The sequence below is a fragment of the Tupaia chinensis genome, unplaced genomic scaffold (assembly GCF_000334495.1).
Source record: "Tupaia chinensis unplaced genomic scaffold, TupChi_1.0 Scaffold000539_1, whole genome shotgun sequence".
Lineage (NCBI taxonomy): Eukaryota > Metazoa > Chordata > Mammalia > Scandentia > Tupaiidae > Tupaia > Tupaia belangeri.
Window position 1 is genome coordinate 2307353 of NW_006160052.1, and position 4691 is coordinate 2312043.

The 4691-nt window shown below is 49.9% G+C and overlaps 1 protein-coding gene across 1 annotated transcript in view; it reads right to left on the bottom strand.

Moving 5' to 3' along the window:
- The window catches only part of ARHGAP19 (Rho GTPase activating protein 19), a 125790-nt gene that overhangs the window by 120633 nt on the left and 466 nt on the right, over window positions 1-4691 (bottom strand). The gene's annotated exons all lie outside the window — the stretch shown is intronic.

The window sequence follows — 4691 nt, forward strand, 5'->3', positions numbered from 1 at the left end:
AGATCCCGAGAGGAGAATGGAGGAGAAGGGATTGCGGCGTGACCATCCCCTCTGGGGGGTGATTTCTCACTTTCTGTCTCTCTGTCTCTCTGTCTGTCTGGCGAGCGCACGCGCCCTATAGCAAAAAACCTGTCAAAAAAGAATATATATATATATCACACCAGGCGCATGTGTGTGCCCAAAATCCTGAGAGGAGAATGAAGAAGGGATTGCAGCATGGCGATCCACACTGGGGGGTGATTTCTTGCTATCTGTCTCTGTCTTTCTGGAGAGCACACGCGCCCTATAGCAAAAAAAAAAAAGAAAAAAAGAAAAACCTCTTCAAAAACAAAACAAGTCCCTCTATATATATATATCACACCAGGCGCATGTGTGTGCCCAAAATCCTGAGAGGAGAATGAAGAAGGGATTGCAGCATGGCGATCCACACTGGGGGGTGATTTCTTGCTATCTGTCTCTGTCTTTCTGGAGAGCACACGCGCCCTATAGCAAAAAAAAAAAAGAAAAAAAGAAAAACCTCTTCAAAAACAAAACAAGTCCCTCTCGTGGCATTTCCTTACCATGGGAACACAGCCCAAACAGAGAAGTGACCCCGTGGTTTTAACTGTTAGAGAAAGGGGGCACCACCTCTTCTCCTCCATTTTCCTCTTGGGATTTCGGGCATGCACACACATGCATCTGGCATGAGTTTCACACTGCCAGGTCCGGGATTTGAACCGTAGTTGGCCATGGGTAGTCCAGTGCCTTACCATCATGCTACCTGCTGGTCTCCAAAACCATATCTTAAAACCAAAAAAAAAAAAAAAGCATCAGGAGGCAAGGAGGAGGAGAAGGAGGAGGACGCGCAGAAGGAAGAGGAGAACAGACGAAGATACATCCCAGCTATACGGGACGTAGGTTTCCAATGCTATGTACTAGTACCTTTTTAGGGGTCCTCCGCTCCCTAACCTGTCTTGGGTGGGACCCCACCTCTGACTATAGAGGTGGGCAAGTGACTCCGACCTGTCAGTCAGAGGACCCTAACCTCTAGATTCAAAGCTCCTGCAGTCCAGGAGTCCCTGTAGAAAGGCAGTCCGTGGTGAGATTCTGTGTCTGCTGCTGCAACTGAACCTCACAGGCTGGGTGATCTATACAGAATAAAGCTTTGCTCAGTCACGGTTCCGGAGGCCCAAGGTCAAGGGTAGTATCCGGGGAGGGCCGTGTTCCTGGTGGGTCTCTCTGCAGAGCCCCAAGTTAGGACAGGGCACCAAGGTAAGAGCACAAGAGCACCTTTGGTCTCTCGCCCTCTGCTCATAAAGCCCCTCGTAGCCATGGGGGGAGCACACCCCGTGACCTTTTCTAATCCCAATCACTCCCAAGAGGCGCCACCTCCTGACACTGCACGGGAACACGTCCTGGCCCTCAGAACACCTTTACCATGGCCACTCAATCTCAGCACACGAACTGGGAGTGGGAGGCTCACTCATACCACAGCAATGCCCAGGTAGGGAGCAGAGAGTGGGAAGAAGGTCTGCACACCAGAACAGAGAGGGCTCTGTGGAGGAGGTGTGACACTGGACTAGAATGTAGCAGGGTGGAGATACACAAAGCACGGGACCACACGTGGGGCGACGAGAACACAGAGGACACATTTAGAAGTTGGCAGGGCCCAGGGTGACAGAACTAAAGGGCCCGGGGGATGAGGCTAGAAGAGTGGAGTAGGGCCAGGGCTCTGCATTAAGAGCTGGGGCCCATCCTCAGGAGGCAAGGCGGGCCGGGGTGGAGGTGTGGGTAACCTGAGCAGATCTGGGCACAGGGAGCGGATTAAAGGGCAGACGCTGGGCCCAGGCACCAGCCACCTGTGCCCAGCCGGGAACATAAAGAGCCTCGACAACCAGACCAAAAATAGGGCCTGACTGTGGGCGGAGGCACTGAGGAAAACACTGAGGAGCCTCGGGAGTAAGGCCGAGACTGGGTTAAAAGGCAGATTCCAAGGCCGGGGTCATGGCAACTGGGCAGTGGTTTGAGAAGGGCGGGCTTTGGCGTCGATAGAAACGCTTTGAATTTGGAGCTGGCACTGGGTGTTGTATACTCTTCGGCAAGTCTATCTCTGGGACTTGGTTTTCTCTGTTTTGGGAGAGGTTTTCGCTATAGGGCGCGTGCGCTCGCCAGAAATAGAGACGGAAAGCGAGAAATCACCCCTCAGGGGGGATGGCCACACTGCAATCCCTTCTCCTCCATTCTCCTCTCGGGATCTTGGGCACACACGCACACACACCTGGTGTGAGTTTAAGCCGCCGGGTCTAGCACTGGAACCGCGGTCAACTACATGGGGGGCATCCAGCGACATTGACTTCCACCTGACTGACCAGGGTTCAAGTCCCAGACCTGACAGCCTGCTTTTTCATTTACCCTTTTTCTCTCTCTGATGAAATTGGAAAATAATAGTAATAACAAATGGAATTTTAAAAATAATTCTTTTTTTTCTTTTACAGGAGGATAACAGGGTTAGGAGATGGCATGGCAGTTAAGGTGCTGGATTCCTGCATGGCTGACCATGGTCTGAGTCCTAGACCCAGTAGCTTGAAAATCACGCCAGATACATGTGTGTGCACTCCCAAAATCTCCAGAGGAGAATGGAGGAGAAAGGACTACAGTGTGGCCATACCCCCAGGGGGTAGGGGTGATTGCTCACTTTCCCTCTCTGTCTATGGTGAGCACACACACACTATAGCAAAAACCTAAAAAATATAATAACACCAAGCTCAGAGGTTAAACGAGATCTATAAAGCACTTCTCTCTCTCGTTTGTTGTTGTTTTCAGTTTTTGCTATAAGGTGTGTGCACTCACCAGAGAGAGAGACAGAGAAAAAGGGAGAAAGTGCGCACACACACACACACACACACACACACACACTGTGTACACACACACCCTGGAAGATGGCCACGCTGCAATCCCTTCTCTTCCATTCTCCTCTCAGGATTTTGGGCACGCACACACATGCACCCGGTGTGATTTTCAGTCCTAGGTCTGGGATTCTAACCACTCAGCCAGCCCGGTAGGATCAGCTGCCTTAACCTCCACACCACCTGCTGGCCCCAAAGCACTTTCCTCAATGCTAGGAATAGAATAGAGCCCAATATGGTGGCGAATGGGTACAAAGTTTCTTTTGGGAGTGATGCAAATGTTCTAAAATTAGATTATGGTGCTGGTTGCGCTATCTCACAAATATCTAAACAACACGGAATTGTTCCTTTTTTAAATGGATAAATTTTATGGCATGCAAAGGATATGGCAATACAACTGTTTTTCAAAAATCATCAACAGTTGATGGTTACCTATTTTTCTTTAAGATTTTGTTTTTTCCCCTGAGTAAGGACAGAGAGACAGAGATGGGGTCTTGGCACTGCTATCCACCCGAGCTCCAGCCAGCTGGGCCCATGGGCACAGGGCATGCCTGGCATACTTAGAAGGTCCCTAGACACCGACCTGGAACCTCATGTGTGGGCCAGCCTCCCAGAGTGTTGGCGTTTTCTGCTGCACCATTGTCCACCCTGGCAGTTACTAGTATGATGTGCTTCATTTCCTGGTCCAGGCTTTCCCCTAGGCCTGATTTGTTGTACTCTTCAAGTCACCTTTGTAGATTTTCCTATTATATTAGTATTATCTTTCTTTTTTAAAAAAGAATTGTTTTATTTTTATTTAACTTTAATTTATTTATTTAGAGGGACAGAGCAAGACAGAGAGTGAGAAAGTGAGAAAGCAAGCTGCCAGGTCCAGGACTTGAACCGTGGTCGGCCGTGTAGGAGTTCAGAGCCTTAACCACCGCAGCACCTGCCAGCCCTGCATTATCTCTCAAAAGTTCCTAATTGCTTAAACAGAGGGTTATTTGTTTTTCACATAAAAGATCTCTAGAGCCTGGCGATCTAAGATAGCCTCTGTGTGTATGAGGCTCTTGCATTCCTAATCCTCATAGTGCAGTAAGGCTGCTAGAGTTCTAACCATCACATCCACATTCCAAGCAATAAAAGAAAGAAAAAGAGGGACCAGCAGTTAGCGGAATGGCTATGTTGCTGGACTCCCACATAGTCGACTGCGGCTCAAGTCCCGGACCCGGCAGCTTAAACTCATGCTGGGCGCGTGTGCATGCGTGCCCAAGATCCCAAGAGGAGAATGGAGGAGAAGGGATTGCAGCGTGGCCATCCCCCCAGGGCGTGATTTATCGCTTTCTGTCTCTCTCTCTCTCTCTCTCTCTCTGTCCTTCTGGCGAGCGCGAGGCTTGCCTCCTTCCTCATAGAAAAGCTTTTGAAAAATACCACATAATCCTTACCACTTACATCTCATTGGCCAGAAAGTAATCACAGGCCCCACTTGGCCTCCAGAGAAGGTGACAAAGGTAGTCTCTGTCTGGGGTAGGTACAATCTAGGGTTTACTGGGAGACAAACAGCAGCCTCTGTGACCAGCAGTTGCTTTAATGTCTGTGTCACTGGACTCCCACGTAGTCAACTGCAGTTCGAGTCCCGGACCTGGTGGCTTAAACTCATGCCAGGCATGTGTGCGTGCGTGCCCAAGATCCCGAGAGGAGAATGGAGAAGGGATTGTGGCGTGGCCAACCCCCCCGGGGGGGGTGATTTCTCGCCTTCTGTCTCTGTCTCTCTCTGTTTTTCTGGCGAGCACACACACCCTATAGCAAAAACCTCTCAAAAAAAAA